Here is a 21800-nt window from a genome sequence, read left to right on the forward strand (position 1 = left end):
GCTGGTGGAAATTAACCATTCTGATGTTAGCCTAAGACTGAGGCAGGAAAAGAGGAAGTTTCAAAGTAGAAGAGAAAGCCTCAGTCTCAGGCTAACATCAGAATGGTTAATGTATGTGAATTTGTTTTCTCACGTGCCCCTTGAGGCGAGTGACATGCGTCTCCGAACGTACACCGGGGCTCTAGTGCCAATCAAGGGTGTAGCAAGCGTTAATGTAAAAAACGGGGAGCTACCAAGCAAAAAGTTACCTTTGATTGTGGTAAAATCCGCGAATGCCCAGCTGCCAGCTCTTCTAGGAAGAGACTGGATCGAGCAGCTAGAAATTAACTGGTCGGGCGTGGGTCGTATCGAGAACGAGACGACGACAGGCTCATTGAAAAGGTCGTTCCCTAGCTTCTTTGAAGGTCCAGTGGGGCCGATAAAGGGCTGTAAGGCAAAGATTGTACTGAAATAAAACTCTCAACCTGTGTTTTGTAAACACAGAGTGGCGCCATACGCATTCAGAGAGCAAGTAGAGAGTGAGCTTGAGAAAATGGTGGCGCAGGGCATTAGGCCTGTAGAAAGTAGTGAATCGGCAACACCACTTGTGGTTCTCAAGCCAGGGGGTAAAGTTCGCATCTGTGGTGACTACAGTGTGTCCGTAAACCCACAGGCGACGGTGGATCACTACCCATTACCGAGGGTAGATGAGGTGTTCAAAAACTTGCGGGGGTGTGGCATCTTCGCTATTTTGGACCTAAAGACTGCATACTTGCAGTTAGCCCTTGACGAAGCGTCGCGGAGACTGCTCACAGTGACCACTCTCCTAGGATTGTTTTTACGTATGCCCTACGGAGTCTCGAGCGCACCAGCAATTTTCCAGAGTGTAATGGATACGATTTTGTTGGGCCTAATCAAGGTAGCCTGCTATCTTGCTGATGTACTGGTGGGTGGCGTTGACCAAAATGACTGCAACCAGAGAGTCTTGGAAGTGTTGAAACGTTTTCAGGAACATTAACTTTGTGTGAATCAGGACTCAAGTGTCAATTTTTTTGTACGCGAAGTGCGTTACTTGGGATACTTGTTGAGTGACCAGGGTTTGAAGCAGTGCTCTGAGAAGGTAGATGCTATCAAAAAGGCACCCGCACCGAGTAACGTGACGGAGGTTAAGGCATTTGTGGGGCTGCTAGCTTTTTATGCTCGTTTCCTCCCAGACTTAGCTGCCACACTGGGACCTTTGTATGAACTCTTAAAGAAAGACAGGAAGTGGAATTGGTCGGAAGAATGCCAACAGGCTGTAGACAGAAGCAAAGATCAGTTGTGCAGTGCTGGGTTTATTGTCCTCTACGACCCTAGTCTACCACTTCGAATTACGGCCGACGCATCCAGCTACGGCCTCGGAGCAGTCTTAACACAAGACATGGGAACCGGGGACTACAGACCAGTGAAGTTTGCGTCTAGGACGCTTCACTGGTCTGTAGTCCCCGTTTCCCATGTCTTGTGTTAAGACTGCTCCGAGGCCGTAGTTACTGTGGCTGAGAAGAGCTACGCACAAGTGGAAAGAGATGCCTTGGCACTCATATTTGCGGTCGAGAAATTACACCGGTATCTCTTTGGGCATTCGTTCACCCTGGTAACTGACCACAACCCGCTAACGTCGATCCTGGGACCTAAGTATTCTACAACAGCCATAGCTGCTGCGAGGATCCAGAGGTGGCGCTTGTTATTTCAAAGTACAATTTCAAGATCCTGTACCGCAAGGGCGGGGAGCTGGGGGATGCTGACGCCCGATCGAGACTTCCTCTGAAGACAACTGTGGGAGAGGAAAGTATGTTGAAATATTTTTCACCCACAGAGCAACCGCTTCTTTCAAGTTCCGATGTGGGGAAAGAGACTCTCAGCGACCCCTTGCTGCAACGCGTCCTTGAACACACCAAGAGAGGTTGGCCAACATCCGTGCAAGATTCTCCCGCCTCTGCCTTCTGGATGAGGCGGGAGACGCTGTCAACAGACCAAGATTGCCTACTGTGGGGGATTAGAGTCGTGATTCCAGAGGCACTACAGGCTGCGGTCCTCAAGAGCGTGCATGAAGAACATCGAGGAATGGTGCGTATGAAACAACTTGCGAGAGGGCATGTGTGGTGGCACGGAATCGACGCCATGATCGAGCAAAAGGCGCAGTCATGCGAGATCTGCCAAGCGGCCCAAAACGACGTTCTTCCAGTACCACTCCAGCCATGGAAGATGACCTCGCGAGTCTTCGAACGTATTCATTTAGACTTTGCAAGCAAGTCGGGAACCAACCTGTTTGTTTTGGTTGACAGTTTTTCTAAATGGGTTGAAGTCCTGCCCATGTCTTCCACAACCGCACCCCAGACAGTCGAGAAACTTATGGCTGTCTTCGCACAGTTTGGACTACCCAAAGAAGTGGTGATGATGGAGGCCCCCAGTTTCGAAGTGAGGAGTTCAAGAACTTCTTGAAGGATAAAGAAGTGGTGCACACCATTACGCCACCCTATACCCGGCTTCGAATGGCGCCGCGGAGAAGGCTGTGCAAACAGTCAAGCGAGCGCTGCTCAAGCATGTCCTTGAAGACGATCTCCGAGGGAAGAGACGGAATATCCAGGAGAAGTTGTCGTGTTTGCTACTTGCCTACCGGACGACACCACACACAAGTAATGGAAAGGCCCCTGCAGAGCTGTTCCTGGGACGGCTTCCGCGGACCCGACTGTCGCAGCTCCAGCCAGGTGCAACGTCCCTTCCACGACGAGAAAAGCAAAACAAGAAAAAGGAGCTGGCTGACAATCGCAGAGGTCCAACGAAACTCTTTCAAGCGGGCGACAAAGTTTGGGTCAGAAATGTGAGGGGGGAGAGAGTAAACTGGACTAAAGGAATTTTAAAGAAAGTAATCAGTCCGGTTACACACCTGGTGCGGGTGGCTAACCAGATTCGTTTTGTGCATGCTGATCACTTGCGCTTTCGAAGTGAGGGCTCGTCCCGATCAGCCTCTTCGGAGTGTGGATCGACGGACAGTCAGGGGTGGATCCAGACCTCCATTTTGGGGGGGGGGGGGGGGGCGGTTCCTCGGCGTAACACGGGGGGGGGGGGGGCGGGGGGGGGGGAGTGTTTATATTTTTTGTGGAGTCATCGTTTTTACTAAACTCTGATAACATAATATAGATCTTGAGAGCTTTTGTATCGGTTTACCTGTAGGGGATGAACTCTTTGAACTTTCTGTGGCTATACACACCAAGGCACACGCTCCCGTACTTTTGACTGCATAGCCTCAGAAAGCTGGGCATCTGGCCAACGCAATGTCTCTGCTCGTGCGGAAAATCACGTGCAATTGCAAGCCTACCAAAGCTATATTCACGTGCACGCCACACGTGCCTGCTCGTATGGGGCACCAGTCAGGACGCTACACTGTAGCGTCCTGACTGTAAATTTGACCGTAAAATTTACGGTCAAATACCAGGCAGCTGATGCTGCCAAACTTGTACAGTAAAAATAACGGTGCACTGTAAATCTGGTTTACAATAAATTTAAACGGGGACCGTAGAAATCTACGGTCGGCCTTCGAATTTGCGGTAAAAAAACAATTTACAGCTCGCCGTTATTTTAGAGCGCAGCTCTTAGGGGCCCGTTTCCGGCTTGAGCGGCGTCGGCTTCGCCGTCGCCGTCGCCGTCGCCGTCGCCGTCGGCGTAACCGCGCGGTGCATCATGGGAAATGTCCCATAATGCACCGCGCGAGCCCCCCACCGGGGTCACGTGACCTCGTGGGGGGGGGGCACGTGACCCCCCCGAGGTCACGTGACCCCGGTGCATCATGGGAAATGTCCCATAATGCACCGCGCGAGCCCCCCACCGGGGTCGCGTGACCTCGTGGGGGGCACGTGACCCCCCCGAGGTCACGCGACCCCCCGAAGTCACGTGACTCCCCTGAGGTCACGTGACCCCCGCTGATGTCGCGTGACCCCCAATGACGTCATCGTCACTGATGACGTCATCGGCATCCACATCGTCATCGTCATCATCACTGATGACGTCATCATCACTGATGACGTCACCGGCATCCACATCGTCATCGTCATCATCACTGATGACGTCACCGGCATCCACATCGTCATCATCACTGATGACGTCACCGGCATCCGCATCGTCATCGTCATCATCGCTGATGACGTCATCAGTGACGTCACTGATGACGTAACCGGCATCCGCATCGTCATCGTCATCATCGCTGATGACGTCACCGGCATCCGCATCGTCATCGTCATCATCGCTGATGACGTCATCAGTGACGTCATTGATGACGTCACCGGCATCCGCATCGTCATCATCATCACTGATGACGTCACCGGCATCCGCATCGTCATTGTCATCATCACTGATGATGTCATCGGTATCCGCATCGTCATCGTTACTGATGACGTCATCGGCATCGTCATCGTCACGTGGCCCCCCTAGGTCACGTGACCCCCACCCAAGGTCACTTGACCCCCCCCCCCCCGTACCCTTCCCTCCTCCTCCTCAAGAGCTGCGCTCTAATTCTGCGTTACAGGGAGTTGTAAACGGCTTTCACTTTTTACGGTGCAATTTAAACGGCGAGAAAGGTGGTAGTATTCAGGTTCATAACATCATTGTATAGTGATGTTATGAACTCAATGATGTTATGAACCTCGACTGAACCAAGCACGTTTTGAAGGCTTTCAGCATGTTGGCCGAACATGTATTGTTTGTACAAGAAATGCCGACGTTGAAATTCATAAATGGTTTTTTGAACTGTTGATACCGGCGTAAGAAGCGTTCCGTTAAACTTCAGGTACAAAAAAAAAAAACAAAAAAAAACAAGGTCGTATTTTACGGCCTTCCTTTTTTCTCCTGCAGACATAGACATTAACACGTCGTAGTTATCATTAGGGGATTGCATCACGTTAAAAGCACCGTCTTCATTAGAATCCGCACTAGTCGACCGAGTGGAAGAGTCCTCAACCTGAAGCGGGCCTGCAGGCGATGCGCCGTCGCCCAAGAAACCCGTCACTCGTAAAATGCGCCCAGTTCAAATGTGCCGTGATCGAACTATGATTTCACACCTTCTGACAGTTGGAGCACGAACACGAAAACAAAATACTGCCGGTGATGTGGCCTTTTAGATGTTTTAGCAAAGCCTCCCTTGTGTGGCACTCCTCTAGGCATGGTGGCAAAGTGCACTGAAAGCTTTCCAAACTCCTCGAAACAAACCAAATTTCCCTTAGGCGTACCAATGCCTATGTCTTCTCAAAATATGACACCTGAGAGCATCATACGTAACAAATTGGCGACAGCATCCTTTGTCCATACACGGAAGAATTCGAGAGCTGAAAACGTGCTCATCGAATTGCACAACCATCAAGCGTGCTTGAACAGAAACTACAAATTCTGCAAGTAAACATCTTTTAGAGTGTTGCATTTATGCCACCATTACACTATCCTTGCCAATCAAGCAGCAGATTGATAGTGAAATACCTGCCTCGAGTATCCAGTTGCCTTCCGCTCCAAATTTTCAGGTGCACAAAAATCCGGGAATGCCACAAACGAACGAGGACAAAATGGCGCGGAGACAGGCGGGAAGGCGGGAAAATGAACTGAACGTCAGCTTTTTCCACTTCTTTCCGCGTTGTCCCAACCAACGTTCCTTTCTTTTGTTTATGCTTCCAGCTCGTCGCATTGTTGCTCTACTGTTTGCTCTTAGTTCTCTTTTTTTTTCTTTTTTCAGTTAAGGCAGTTACGTTCTGCGTTGGCGCGGCTGGCGCGGACAAAGAAAGGAGGTGAAGGGGCGAGAGGAGACTCTCTGGGTTCCCGCAGCTTCCGAAAGGTCAAGCGTGGTGACCAATTAGCGAAGCGCGTCTTTTCTTTCTGTTTTCTTGCTCCATGAAGTTTTGCGTTTCCCTCTCGGTTTTTTTGCTCGTCTACGGTGCATTTCAGATAATTCCTCTTCACGGCGTACTTGTAGTTTTTATTAGCGTATAGCGCCGTAAATTTGACGGTTACTTTCTTTTTACAGTGTATGCTTTCGCAGCTAAGCGCTTGTGAGCCCGAGCATGCTGGGCGCCGATAAAAGCTGCGCACAATGCCTGGTTACTACTACTGATATGTCAAAAAACACCTCGACCGCACGAACACTCGTGTGGGGGAAGCTCCAAAACTAATAGATTGCGTTTTGTACAAAGTGAAGTAGGGTAAGATGGGTCAAATGAGACGCGGGGCAAAATGCGACAGTTGGAGTGGAGGCACCCAACGAAAGTTTTTGTTTCTATCACCTAGACACAAGTTTCAAGCTTCACTGAGACGTGCCTTAGCCTGTTCACTTTGCATGAGCCATAAATGACTGCCTTTGGCAAGTCCTTTCCGGAGAAAAAGAAATGCCGATTTGAGATTGCCGAGTTTACCGCCCGTCAAAGAGGTGCATAATTCCGCGCGAGATTTCGCTTCGAGAAGTACGCCCCGGTTGGCACAGACTTTCTACCAAGGTATAATTTAATTTCATTCCTAAGTTTTATTAGCTTCATGCAGACCAAATTTGAGTGTTCAGCGTGCTTTTTTTTTACGGAAATAATTATTCACGTAACGGAATACGCGCGAGACAAAACGCGACAATGTGGCATTGTATGACGCGTGTGTCAATAATCTACCAGTTTCCTGGTTGTTCCTGAGTCATATTTTCCTCTCGGTGTCTAGGAGGATCAAAACGTACAAAAGAAAGACAACAGGGGCTTCATGGCGCATAAGTAACACTACGAATGCTCTTGAAAGTGAAGCAACAGCGTCACTCCCTTCGCGTTGCCGCCACACCTTTTGGCGTACCAAGGGATGTGCTTCAAAATCGAGCAAAAAGACAAAAAATAAAAGAAACAATGGCTCCACAAAAAAAAAAAAAAAAATGGCAAAGCGTTTGGGGGGGGGGGCGATCGCCCCCCCCCCCCCCCCCCCTCCTTTTTTGGATCCGCCGCTGCGGACAGTGAGAGTGTTGATGAACCGTGCGAATGTGAGGTGCCTATGCCACTGTATGCTGATAGTGGCCTCGCTGCTCAGGAAGTTCGACGGTCGAGCAGAGCTCGACGCCCTCCAAATAGACTGGTGTAGTAGTACTCCTTTATGTAAGTGTGGAGGAGTGTTGCGTATGCATAAAGCAGTGTTACAGGTTCCCGTTCTCACCACCAGGGTGCGCTGGTCTTTGCCCAGTAAAATGTGTCTTCGCCATATTAAATTTGTTCTTTGTGTGCTGTTCCTCTGAGTGGGAGCTTCCGTAGTCTGTAGTCTGTATTCCCTACTCATATGGTGCTGTGCGTGCGGGCACGTGTGTGTGTGTGTGTCCCACCGTGGCGTTCGCGCCAGTATGCGAAGAATCCTTGCCTCGCGGCCAGGGGAAAAAACGAGGAAAAAGAAGGGGGACAGCAAAAAAAGGCGATTAGCCATCGCAAGCCTTGGGACGGAGAAATCTTAGCAGTTGTCTGTGTCGCGAACTCAAGCCGAGTTTAGATAAAGTTATATGTGCCGGAACTAGTGCTGGGTACTGTCTCTCCTCGACGTCGGGCCCCGACGACGGTGTGTGTGCAGCTCCTAACCAGAATTGTTCTGTTGAACCTTTTTACAACATTATGTCTTAAAGGGACACTGACAGGGTATTTATGCTCGCCGAGGTTTTTAGTTGTACGTGACATATGAGAGCTCAACTACCCAGAACAGAATTTGCGGCTCGAAATTCGGTTTCTTTCCGCCCGAAAACCGCCGATCAAGAACTGGCCGGTTCGAGCCTCGCTCACTCTCCTTTTCGCGGTCACGGGCCGTTTTCTAAGGTATCGATGCGACCACCAAATTTAATCAAAGTCGTGGGTCACTGAAGGGACACACTCAATATTAAAAATAGAAAAAAATATGAAACCCATTTTTTGTGGCTTCTACAAACCTGCAAATACGTTGATTGAAAAAAAAGTTCCACAGACAACCGGAAGCATTCTGTGCGTGCGTCGTTTCGCGTATCGTGGGACTCGCAGGGACGGCGATGGCAGCGGACGACGGGCGTGGGACCTCAATTTTAGAACTGTCGTTCGCGGTACCGGCGAATTTTGTCCGCCTTTAAAAGAGAAATTTTGGACTGTTCAAAAGAATTGGTATTCATGCCGTACGACACGCCCGACCACCAAGCCGATTTGCACGAAGACGTCTCCGGGCCGTCACTTCCCTTCTTGTGGCTGAAGACATCGCTCGCGCAAACGTCAAGCGCGACGTGTCTACTTCGAGTTGAATATGCACGCGTACGATTTCTTTACTAGGTGAGAATGTCGCCAATGCGTGGTGCATCCCGACTTCGACCCTGGAGTGCTTTTTGCTAGAGAAAAATCGGCAGCAAACTTTCCAACTTACAGTTTATTGGCTGAATTGTTACTAAGGGAAGAGATCCCCCAGTATCGACATGCCCCAGTAGCTCAGTGGGTAAGACGCCCGCTTCACACGCGGTAGGACCGGGTTCGATCCCCCGTGAAACTTTTTTTTATAATATTTTCTGATGTTTACATTTCTTTTTTTTTTTACAATTATTACTGAAGAAACAAAAAACAAAAAAAAAAAAGAAACAAATGTTGTTAACGACACGTCGCTGAATTAAATGGTATGGGATTTCCTTTTTGACACCTGCGAACTCAATGTAATCACTTTCCACAAAATGCAAGGAGCATATAAATCAGGTAGCGTCCGCTTTCCGAGGTGCCCGTAAATGGTCTACAGGAAATGCAGCCAGCCATTGGTCCCGATCCCGTTGATCTTTCGAAAACTCTGTCGCACAATGCCACTTCTGTTTCGGACGCAGGACATGTGAGCCAGCTCTTCACGCAACATCTTGGGTGTATTCTTTTCGGAGCCGATCAAAATTCACCACGGGCACTCACTACTCATCTCCAACTCCTCAAGGTACAAAACAACTCATCTTGGAGTACAGAACAACGAGCGGAACATACATAACTGCAAAAGAATCCCACGGCGAACAGTTCCCGTACGTCGCATGTCGTCTGCTACAAAAAGGAAAAAGAGAGAAAAAAAAAAAAAAAACACGGTCGGGTGTAGCCACGTGACTTCCGCCACTCCACTATCTTCTCTCCACTTCTCCGACCTCCGTCGGGTTTCGGTTTCGGTTTCGAGCAGTTGCGTCTTTTGGCTTTATTAAAAAAATACGCTACTCTGTTGCAAAATATTAATTGGGTAGTCCTCCGACACCATAATGAAGCGCCTGGCAAAAAATGAAAAATATTTTTTGGGGGGTGTCAGTGTCCCTTTAAAGGGATACTTCAACGTAATTTTAAATATTCCCGTCATGTTCAAAAATAGGTTGAATATGATCCACAATATCCCTAAATGACAATCGCACGTTTGTATTTTGAGCCTGGTGGCTGTATTTTTTGTTATAAAAGGCCCACTCTGGCAAGCGCTCGGAGAAGACCCAGCGGAGACCACGTGACATCCAACGCAATCGTTACGTAGGTCGTCTCAGGACGAGCAAAGCTACGGCGAGGCTGACGTCGAGAGGACGGCCTAGTCGTTCCAGCCACCGAAGCGGCTGCCTTTGAACAAATTTTGAGTGACGGGTTAATCTTCTGTAATCTTGTAGGGGGACAATAGCGACTTCTGCGACACACAAAAGGCATTCTCGGGAAGAGGGGAGTTCCTCCCTCCCCCCTTCTCTCGTCGTGGCCGGAGACGAGACAACCTCCGTCACTAGCTGTCAAGATTCCTAGACGGGCATTACAAGCGAGGCGTTAGAGACATCCACCAGGTGCTCTTTGCTAATCGTTTAATTCGTTTTAAAAAATTTTTTGTGACTTTTTTAACGATATATTGGTATGTTCGATGTGATGCTGCTCCTTTGAACACATAAAGACCAAAAAATGAGCGCCGAAATTTCGTTGTAGTATCCCTTTAAGTTCTGAATAACTGCCAAAAAGATTAATTCCATTATCTTCAAAAAATCTCTGTACTTAACTGTTGTGAAACACTAGTCCTTGATCTATTTGTATCCTTTTTTGTTACTCTCTTTGACTTAAAACATTTAGAAAATATATCTATACAAGTTAGAATATATTTATAACTTTTGACTCCAACAAGATCAACTAGCCATTGATAATCTATTCCTTGAAAGATTAGTCCACGTATTTCAAATTTGTTTCTAATTGGTTTAAATTGTGTACATATATCTTGTTTCTCAGCAAACTCTTGAACCTCCTTACTTGACTTGCTGGACTTTCTTTGAGGATCATTTATTTCAGAATACTACTCTCCTTTCGAACCATAATGAATTTTTTTTTAGTTCATTACAATTATTTAGGAATAAAATATACCCATTCAGTTTTGGTGCTTTAATATATTTCTCCGTAGCAAGATATTTGGCAGACTTTATTAAATCATATTTTCTAATCCCCCCACCTCAACTTTATAAATTCATTTTTTTGTATAGATTCAGAAATTCTAACTCTTGTTAAAATTAAATGATTTTTTTCTCTTTTATGTACGTTCAGCGTTTGTTATATGGCATCAGCTAGAGAAATACTTGACATCAAAACAGCTAAGGGCACGGCCGGACGGGAAGCGCGCGCTCTCTTTCTCTTCTTACGGCCTTTACAATTGGGGCAATCGCCATCTCCCGCCGCAATTCGCGGGGGCGCTGTCACCTCACCCTTGGTAAGGCCTACCCTTTGCCATTTGCACAGGGTGCGTCTGACAGTGTATCTCAGCACTGTCGCAACTTGCGGCCGAGATGTTTTATCGCCTTTGACACCTGATCTTTACGTTTAGTCCCTCAGCCACGATCTAGTACGCTTCTGATGAGCCCAAAGCGGTGGATATTTGGTGCACATCTCCGAGAGATTCGGGAGTAAAAAGTTTTAGGTAGAGACAGCGAACGCAATTGCGGAAAAACTATACTCGTCTTTACCTCGAGGACTTCTGTTGCAACTTAAGAACAGGAGGAAACGAACCCTTGCTATATGGAGGAACTTTAAATGATATATAATTCGTACACTTTCGTGAAATGTAAGCAGGCCCAATATATCTATTGCCGTGGTCTGCTTCGTCATTTCATAGGCCGCCTATGAAGTCGATCAGCTGCTCTGGACGAGGGTGTAGTAGTCTACAATTTTCGCACAGTGCATATTACAGCCTAAAGTGCTTCCTCGAAGGCTTGTGCACAAATCCAGCTGAGTTTTTCGTTTCTGTCCCTGACCGTCTTTGCATGCTTAATCAGAAGTATTCTGAGGAACTTGTTGCAAATTAAACCAGCCAAGCACTTTGAGTGACTGTTGTCAATGCCCGCTGGGCAACTTGGGATTGGCGCGTCTTGAAGATACGGTGCAATGAGTAGTTGCAGAACTTTGTGCACATTTCTACGCGGAAGGTGCTTAACAGCCTTAAAAAAAGAGAAGCAACAATGTTGTTTAGAAGTGCGAGGAACCTAGGATTTGGATAATGAAGTCCGCGTTTATCCGGGCCTTGCAATAAGACGAACAGAGGATCACCTCTGTAACTCGTAGTCAACAGCATAACACAGGCGTCGCACCCAAACTCACTAATGAGTTTCACCAGATAGCCACCGACGTACACCAGACCAGAGTATGTCACGGATCGAGATGGAGCGCAAGGCTCGTTCAGTTTTTTCAGGTCAGAGGTAACCGAGTCGGGCACAGCCGCTGCCAACTGCTCAGAATCAGTGTCTGACATCTGCATTTGCTTAGAAGGGGCCTTTTCTTTGACCATGACCGCGCTTTCCGAACAATGGCGTGCGAGGGGTCAAACAAGTACAGAGGTCCCGTTCATGTCACAGGAGAACGCAGTATACTGACGACACTGCCTGTCGCTAGAGTGACTTAAATCGTAGCGAAGTTCAACAAACCGTTGCCAAAACAACAACCTACGAAGCTCGAACACCAGCGCAAAGCAGCTCGAAGGGGCTCTCCGAGTGGGGTGAAGTAGAGTCACTAAATAAAACTACGCTTCGTAGCTTATTTAGTAGCTCTAGGGTGAAGTGGGGTGAGGTGGTTGCGACCCTGGCGGCAGGCAAGGGAACTACGTACGGAGAAAAAATGCCATTGACTCCCGGGCGATTGCAAAGGCCGTAAGAAGAGAAAGAGAGCGCGCGCTTCCAGTCCGGCCGTGCTAAGGGAAGGAACACAAATGGGAGTATTTCATTAGCTGAATAGAAAATGTTAGTAAATGTGAGAAATCAACCTAAATTCCGGTAATAATGATAGAATCCTCTCAGTAGGTATACTTTCTCCTCCAATTCTTCTATTTATTAGTCAGATAAAAAAACAAAAAAAAAACCTAATTAATATTTCCTGATTATGTTTTGGGTCTGACGAAAACTTTGTGACAATATATTGTGTTTTACGGCCTAGACAATTTAGAACATAGAGAATAATAAAATGACTACATAAAATTGAGTTCATGCATTGAATCTTTGATGAATTATAGAGTATATCTTTTTTACTCGTTTTAAAATACTTTAATATTTCTTGAGAAGGGGGTAGACCAAAGCTACCAAGAAATTCAATATACTTTCGACCATTAAGAAACAAACCCCATGACTTCCTGATGAGGGAAAAGTATTATTATTTATCACAACAAACTTGTTAATTGGTTTAGGCAGCAGATTTTCTGGAAATACACACCTAAATTCCAGTTTCTGTTTGAATAATTTAATAACATTTGTAAAAGTTAGTGGTGGACTTATTGTTTTTTTTTTACCAATTATCCTAACACTGTAGCGTTCAAATGTCTCAAGAGCTTATGCAGGTCCAGTCGTTGCGGCTCCTGTTAAGGCTCCTTTGACAACAAGTGGCAGGTCTCTGGCTGCTAAGGCTGCTAATGTCCTAAAGATTCGTAAGAATGTGAAAGACGATTGCCACTCTCTCTAATGCCGAATTAGAGCACAGCTCTTGAGGAGCAGAAGGGAAGGGTACGAAAGGGAGGGAAAGCTCCTCCTTCCTCTTCCTAACCTCCTCATCATGCCTCGGCTCTGCTCTCGAGAAGTCATGTGTTCACATGATGACCGACAGTTTCTTAGCGCAGTTTAAGCGACTGAGGGCGTCGAGGTACCCGTCAGCGCTATTAGCGGAGGTGGCAAGTGCCCTTTCGAAGAAGGCAAAAGGGATAGAGGGGGTGAGGGCCAACGTACATAAAAAGCGAAAGGTGGTTGTCCCCTACATCCACCGTGTCTCCCACAACCTTAAACAAGTTGGATGCCGGTATGGAGTCCCAGTAGGGCTCTCGGGCCCCCGAAAAATGAGCCAGATTTGTGCAAGGGTGGGCGCAAGAGCCTATAATCGGATGAAGGCGAAGTGTACCAAACGGCACGCCAAACCTTTTTTGTCATCTGTCTCGAGTGTGGTCTACAAGATACCCCTGTCATGTGGAAAATTCTACATAGGCCAGACAGAGAGGTGTCTTGACGATAGGCTCCGGGAGCATGCTTACTCGCTGAGGGCCATGGTGGGGGGACTCCTCCTTTTGCATTGAGAGACTGCACGTGTCAGCCGGCCTTTGACGAGCTGGCGGTTGAAGGGAGGCATAGAGAACGGGCCACTCGCGAAGTTATCGATGCCTTTTATATTTTGTGACTGGAAGAAAGATGCGCGAGTGAGCCGTCGGTTGGCTTATGTGATACGGAGCTTTCCTTTCTGCGCCAGACCATGACTGGCATGGGTTGCGTCGAGTGACGTATTTTGATGACACTGGCATTGTGGAGGGAGTATTGTTTGTTTACACACTGTGTTTTGTGGTACTGACGTATGTGTTCTCTTTTCATTTTCAAATAAAACATTTCAGTTGCGAGTACAGCTGTTGTCCTGCTGTGTCTATTCCTTTGATATTCCTAGCTTTTTGAAGCTGTTACACTCACCATGTCATGCTTAGTTGTAGTATTTTACTTCCTAATGATTGTGATGGTTTTGTATATTTATGTAATATTTCTGCAACTTCATCTATATTATATCGATATTCCTTGAAAGTATCTTCCAAACGATGTACCTCAAGAACTTCAAGCAAATCCACACCAACAGTTTCATTGATTCCTTGTAGCTCTAGATCAATATTAAGATGCACTGGAGTGGATGTAGTAATGGCTGGCAGCCTAAGCTTATCTATAATTCTGCAGGCTAAAATGTTTGTTCCTTTATCTGTGCACACTAATCTTTTGTCTTCTAAATCTGATATTTAGGTTGTTTTGTAGCATGTTCTAAGACTAATTCTATATCCGTTCTTAACGCTTTCTTTGGTATTGTATTCTGCCTGACTCGATCATTAATGGCTTTCTCATTCTTTGTAACGTCCCTTAACGTGTTGACATACTTTACGGGATACATTTATAAAGACAATTTTTCCATACTTGAATTATTTTAGGTAGACTTTAAACATTTCACTACTACACCAAAAACTATACAGAGTTTATATCAGAACCGAAATATATCAATGGGATTGTACTAGTTTGGCCATTTCGAATTATAGTATACGGTCCAAGTGGTTGTGGCAAAAAAAAGATGTTTTTAACTTACTTTTTTGACTAAGTTTATTACAACAGGCTGTGCGTATGCAAAAATATTAGGTGAAAAGAAATATGAATTCCTTCAGGAATCCTATAAGAAGCTGAACGAAAAGACAGGTGACGAAGTAGCATTCTTTAGGAATGATGGAAATGATATAATACACGTTAACGATCTAGATGAACCTAAAGAAAACCTTGTAGTTATTGAAAAATTCAGAAATACCCGAGATAAGAAATTCAGAAAAAGTCTAAGATCTGTTTTCAATGTCAAGAAAGAAGAATTGCTCAATGCTATTTATCGCTCAAGATTTATATACTATACCACTGGTATTCAAAATTGAATTGTCACCATTTCTCTTTGTTTAGATTTTAAGAAAATGAAAGCGGGTTGCAACTTCCTGTAACGCCCAATTAGAGTGCAGGTCTTGAGGAGGAGCAGGGAAGGGTACTGAGGGAAGGGTATACCCTTCTTCCTCCTCCCCACCTCCTCATTCTGCCTGCTATTCCTCCATCCGACCGGCGTTGGCGTCGCCGTCGCCGTCGGCGTAACCATGAGGTCACGTGGCTTCGGGGGGGGGGGGGGGCGTCACGTGACTTTATGGGGTTCATGTGACGTCACCGAGGTTACGTGACCTCACGGGGGTCACGTGACCTCACGGTTATGCCGACGGCGACCCCGCTCAAGCCTTAAACGGGCGCCTAAGATCTGCGCTCTAATAAAAAGGAAGGACATCATCTAGAAGTGAATTTGCATTAGATGAATTTCAAATGGTCTACACTCCTATTACACAACGTGTATATAGTTTTACTGATTGATAAATTGAATGATTAGTATAGAATGAAGTTGATGACAAATATTTTATTTAATAAATGTACAGAACGAGATACTGGGTTCCAAAGAGAAACATTACAGGAATTACAGGAGAATCGGGGTTTGGATTTGAATTAGATGATCAGAGGAATTATGCTATGAAAGTTAAAAAGTTGGTAGATTTAATGACGCCCAGTGAAAACCTTGACGCTCTTAATCTTATAAACATGGAGAATAAAAATAAGGTAAACAATGAAAAATATAAGAATTAAAAAAAAACATCAAAAATTAAAATGAAGCCATGAAACTATTTTAAAAAATTTAAAAAAAGATATCAAACATTGAAAAATCTATAAAAACCGAAAAGGTGTATATCATATGTAGATAAGTGTGAGCGAACCACCAAAAAGATAGATACCATTTGAACCAGTTGAAGGGATTCTTGTCGACAGTGATACAATTTTTTAAACAGCATGGTGTAGATCATATTAAACTTGTATTTCCGGAAAACACACATAGTACGAATTCGTATTATAAGTAGAGAATGAGGTCTTTGTTTCCAGAAAGATATATTAATCCAATTCAACAGCTTTTTTAATTATCCTATGAAAGCCTCTTTGTGAATATTCATAAAATGTCTTTTAAGATAAAGGGTGAAAGCATCACATTGAATAATTGTTGTCTTATAATAGAAAAGCTTCATACTTTTATTGATTGTAGTCCATATGCTAGTGCACTTATTCTGTATTCAAATATAACTCGTTCATCACCTGAAAGGTCAGGGCTTTTTCTCCGTTACTCTCTCGGTGTGTTTTTATTATTTTCAGATCTAATCACATTATGGTTTATGACCACATCTTTTTTATCTTCTAATGCTTTTCGAAATCGTCAAAATGTAGATCCTTTTTCACTGCATAATTTTAATGCATTTGGGTCGTTCCATGTCAAACGTCCCAGACTTTGCAATCGACCCCTACCGATTTCTATAAAAAAAGTCATGGCTTTTTGCCGCATTGTCCGTAGCCATGCCCTGAGATATTTCTGGCGAAAAACATTTTTTCATGACGTTAGCGCAGTTTTAACTTTTAAAATCAACGTAAAACTAGGCATCACTCAATAATTGATGAAAAATCAGCTTTTTAGTGAATCACCTAAGAATATTTTTTCTTAAATTTGCACGGCTTTCGACTTACAATGTGGTTGAGCTTGTGAAATTTTGTTTAAATTGAATATAAAAAAAAGAAAACTAAAAAATGTGAAACTTTTAGCATTTTTGTTATTTTATTAAAAATATCGAATTGCTCCCGGGACCTAATAGAACTTGTTACCGGCTGCCCTGCAGCTATATATTCTATAAAAATGTTTAAAACCGCTCAATTAAATATCTCGCAGTAAACAAAATCCTGAATTTGAAAAAAAGTGCGTTTTGACGCATAAACAGCCATTTATTTCACCCTGAGGGGGTCCAAGTAAAATACAAAATATGGTGGGTTTAGAAGAACAATAAATAATCTTTAAATTTTGAAAGTTTAATGAAAGTGAGGTTTGTTTAAAGCGAGAAAAAAAATTGAAGTTGAACTCTCGCACCACAACCCGGCGTCGCTTCTTAACGCCTCTTCGCCGCACAGCACGCCACCGGCGACGATAGCTGACACGATTATTTCTGAAGAAAGAACGGAGTTTTGGGGCGCTTCCCCTTGTCCGTCTTCCCGGCTTCAAGGGAAGAAACGGCCGCGTATCGTGTAATAATCGGAGTTGCAGCCAGCGCGTAGCAATTGCAGGCCCATTGTACCGTTTGTACCCGAGGGCGGCTCGAAACGCGATGCCTAGAGGACGGCCGGCATAGTGACCAAGACTTCTCCATGCCATGCCAAAGGTCCTACGACCACCTCTGATTCCTAAAATAAAATTGATGGATCTTGACCGTAACGTTTGTGGTGTCTCTCTAACATATTTTTTTTGACGAAAAACAAATTTTATGGGGTGATGGCGGTTTGAACTATTAGAAGGGGGTGGAACTAAAAGTCATACAATAATTGATGAAAAGTAAGACTTTTCTTACAGAACACTGGAATCTTTTTTCCTAAAAACCCGACGGTATTTGGATTGCTACGTAATAAGGATCATGGTCATGGAATTTGGTATGCTCGAAGCAGTTAAAAAAAAAGAGGAATATATGAGCATTTAGTCACATTTTTAGTTTTGTTACAAACTATGGCTTTGCTGTATTCGTCTGTAAATACTCTTATTGACAGCTCTGCAGGTATACTGTACACAAAGGAAGGTTTCATGCCGTACAACTAAATATCTTGCAGAAGAAAAAAAAAACTAAATTTTTGCAAAATTGTGTTTTGCCGTTTAAAGAGCTGTCAATTCTGTCTTAATGTGGCCCAAAGAAAATACGTAACATGGTGACTTCTACAAAAGAGTTTATTTCATTTCGTTCGTGAAATCAAAGTAATTTTGTTCTAAAGAGGACAGAAACATTTTGAAGTTGAGTTTTCGCACCGCAACCTTGTGTCGTTCCATGCGCCTCTTCTCTACACAGCACGCCACCGTCGAGCCCAGCAAAGCGTGCGACATACCACTGTGTGCGTACGCAGGTAGAAAGCAGGACCTCGAGTTGTCGGTACATCTTGGTGGGAAGAGGCCTTTTTCTACTCTTGTTGCTTTATGGCTTTTCCTATTTTGACCGTTTTGCGCGGCTGTGCCCTCCTGTGGACTTCCACTGTTTTGATATCAGCAAATGCTTAGCGCTGCCAGGTAAGAGCATCCACTAGTAAGCTAGGTGTTTCTCACGTACACATCGCAATCACTCTCTCTTCTCGACGCCAGGACAGATGTAGACAGCAACACAAAAGCCTCTTGAACGGGCAGTCTCATACGACGAGGCGATGTGGTGTTAACGAACGCGCGCAGTTGGAGGCTCACGCCTCGTTTGTGATTACATCGGTTTGAAACGGCAAATTCTTACGTCGCTGAATAGTTCCGCTTTTCACCGAAGTATGATCGATTTCATTGCGTTTTCCTTCTAGGAGAAGTCCACGTCAACTGATGCCGCCAGTATTAGGCATCGCGTTTCGAGCCGCCCTCGGGTACAAAGGGCACAACGGGCTTGCTTTTGCTACGCGCTGGCGGCACCTCCGATTATAGCACAATAACCGCCGTTTCTTCCCTTGAAGACGGATAGACGGACAAGGGGAAGCGGCAGAAAACTCCCTTCTTTCTTTGCATCTAATCGTGTGAGCTATCGTCGCAGGCGGCGTGCTGTGCGGCGAAGAGGCTTTAAGAAGCGACGCCGGATTGTGGTGCGAGAATTCAACTTCAAAAATTGTTTTCTCGCTTTAAATTATTTTGATTAAACTTTCAGAATCAAGATTATTGCTTGTTCTTGCAAACCCGCCATATTTTCTATTTTTACTTGGACGACCTCAGGGTGAAATAGACGGCTGTTTATACGTCAAAACACACTTTTTTGCAAATTCAGGATTTTCGCTTAATGCGAGATATTTAATTGATCGGTTTTAAACATTTTCTATAGATTATATACCTGCAGGGCAGCCGGTTAAAAGTTATTTTAGGCCCCGGGAGCAATTATATACTTTTTGATAAAAAACAAAAATAATAAATTTGTCACTTTTTTGTTTAAAAAAATATTTTAATTAAACAAAACTTTAGAAGCCCAGCAACATTGTAAGTCAAAAGCCGTGAAAATTAAAAAAAAATATTGTTGGGTGTTTCACTAAAAAGCTGATTTTTCATTAATTATTGAGTGCTGCCTAGTTTCACGCTGTTTTTAAAAGTTAAAACCGCGCTCACATCATAACAAAAAACTTTTCGGCAAAAATATTTCAAGGCTTGGATACGGACATTGCGGCAAAAGGCCATACATTTTTTTTACAAATCGGAAGGCGTCGAGCGCAACGTCTGGGACGTTTGACATGGAATGACGCACCATAATCTCTTAGATAATCAGAGGTTAATAAAATACTCCTTAATTTCTTTCACATATTTGTACAGGTCTTCAGTCTGAATGCCATATAATAAACTGTCTTTATGAAGAATTTTTATCCCCTTCGCGGTATTTTTTTATAACATTATAGTGAAAATCGTGCATCAATACCTTTGAGAAATGTAGAACTGACACTCCAATATATATTGGCTTGTCAGCAACTACTTTGTTTTGTGAAAATAAACAGAAACCGAATACTCACTGAATTTGTTTTTCTAATTTTAAGTTTGCTCTTTTAAGGTTTTTAAAGTTTTTCGTGACTTGAAAGTAATTTTATTAGCTTTCTGTTACTGAATTTTCCATCGTTTTTCCGTGCACGGCATTCTTCATTACCTTAAAGAAATACTTTTTAAAAGCATTTTTACTTTGACTTTGTACCTTTGGGTTTAGGTAGTTGTAATCTTCTATAAAAAGGTTTTTCGTTGACTCTCAGAATTCAGTGCTCCTTTGTTATTTTTTTCAGTTTTAATGTATTTTTAAGACCTTGTAATGAACAACGTATTTTTTATCTTCAAGGGCTACGATAAGTTTATCTTCTGATTAAATTGGGGACAATAAAAAATCCTTATGTTTATCGAGATATTTAAGATCGACTTCGAGGATGTGACCATATATTTTTTATAAGGACTGATGGGGATCTATAAACTCCGAATCATCATATGGTAAAGGTAGGGATAAGGACCATCCATATAGGTTACTTGCATCTAAGTATATTTATTTATTTATTTATTTAAAGAATACTGCGGCTCACATCTGTGAGCAATAGCAGGGGTGGTTACATAATGGCATGATGTGATGTACTTATGAGCATTTTCACGTGGCGGAAGCGATTGCTTCAACAAAAATATCAAGTGATGGGAGGGTGACTATTTCATTCGTCAAAGAATTCCATTCACTGATTGCCCGAGAAAAAAAAGAATATTTGAAGACATCGTGCTTAAGAGGATATTGTTTAATGGCCCTAGTATGGTTCAGTGTAGCTGATCCGCTTGATGAAAATTGTATGTATCTATCACTACTGACATTAAAGATTCCATTAATAAAAGAATATAAATTTCGCAGTCTGTCTATTTTAGCTCTAACCTCCAATGGCGTGATGTTAGCTTGCTCTAGTAAGCTCGAGGCAGACACACTATATCTGAACTTATTAAATATAAACCTTGCAGCCAGTCTTTGTACGCTTTCAAGTTTACTAATTCCTTCTGCCGTGTGCGGATACCATACTGTGTGCGCGTACTCTAGAATAGGTCGTACAACTGATTGGTAAGCAGTCTTCTTTGTTTCGTTATCCGCAAATTTTAAGGTGCGTCTTAGTGTGTATAATTTTGCCCTGGCCTTATTCGTTATGTCATCGAGATTGCTGGTTCCAAAGAAGTTTACTGGTTATTGTCACTCCAAGATACTTATAGTGGTCAACAAATTTAATGGGAATCGCATCTATTGAATGGCAATATTTCAAGGGATTCTTTTTCCAAGTAATTGTCATTGCAACGGTTTTATCGTTGTTTATTTTCATTTGCCATTTCTCTGACCATTCCTTAATTTTTAATAAAGCCTCATTAAGTGCTACCTGATCTTGGGTGATTTTATTTCAGAGTAAATGACACAATCATCCGCGAATAATTTAACCGGAACTTGAACATCCTTAACGATGTCATTGATATAAATTAAAAATAAAAGTGGCCCCAGCACGGAACCCTGTGGTACCCCTGATGTTACTGGCAGAAGTGAAGAAGTCCCATCCTCAAGACATACATATTGCGATCTATTGGAGACATAAGAGGTCATCCACGTAATTAACTGTTCGTTCTTAAAAATAGCCGATAGCTTCAGAAGAAGTTTGTGATGCGATACGCGATCGAACGCCTTTGAGAGGTCAAGAAAAATTAAGTCAGTCTGCCCCCTGTCATTTATTCTCTTTGCAAGTTCATGAACTAGCTCAATTAGCTGTGTACTCGTCGATAATGATTTCCCTAAAACCATGTTGGAACGGGGTAAGAATATTGTGATTATCAAGATATTGAATCATATGTCAAAACATTATATGTTCTAGAAGTTTACTACACGTACTAGTTAAAGATACCGGTCTATAGTTTGATGGATTGTTTCTGTCTCCAGATTTGTGAATTGGAATAATTTTCCCAACTTTTCATTGCATTGGTAGTACACCGTAACGCAGTGACACCTTAAAGATTATGAATAGATACTTCGAAATCCACTCTGCGTAACGTCTCAAAAACTCATTATGAATGGCATCAGCACCAGGACATTTCTTTGGGTCAACGTTATTTAATAAATGAAAAATTCCCTCCTCGGTGACTACTACGTCGATAATGCCTGGAGACGTGTCGGGGGCTATTTCAGGGAGATGTCCGTCATCCACAGTATATATCGATTCGAAAAATATGTTGAATTCGTTTGAACTTACTGTTGTT

Source organism: Ixodes scapularis, unplaced genomic scaffold, assembly GCF_016920785.2.
Source record: "Ixodes scapularis isolate PalLabHiFi unplaced genomic scaffold, ASM1692078v2 PGA_scaffold4__175_contigs__length_147842914, whole genome shotgun sequence".
In the NCBI taxonomy this organism is placed as follows: Eukaryota; Metazoa; Arthropoda; class Arachnida; order Ixodida; family Ixodidae; genus Ixodes; species Ixodes scapularis.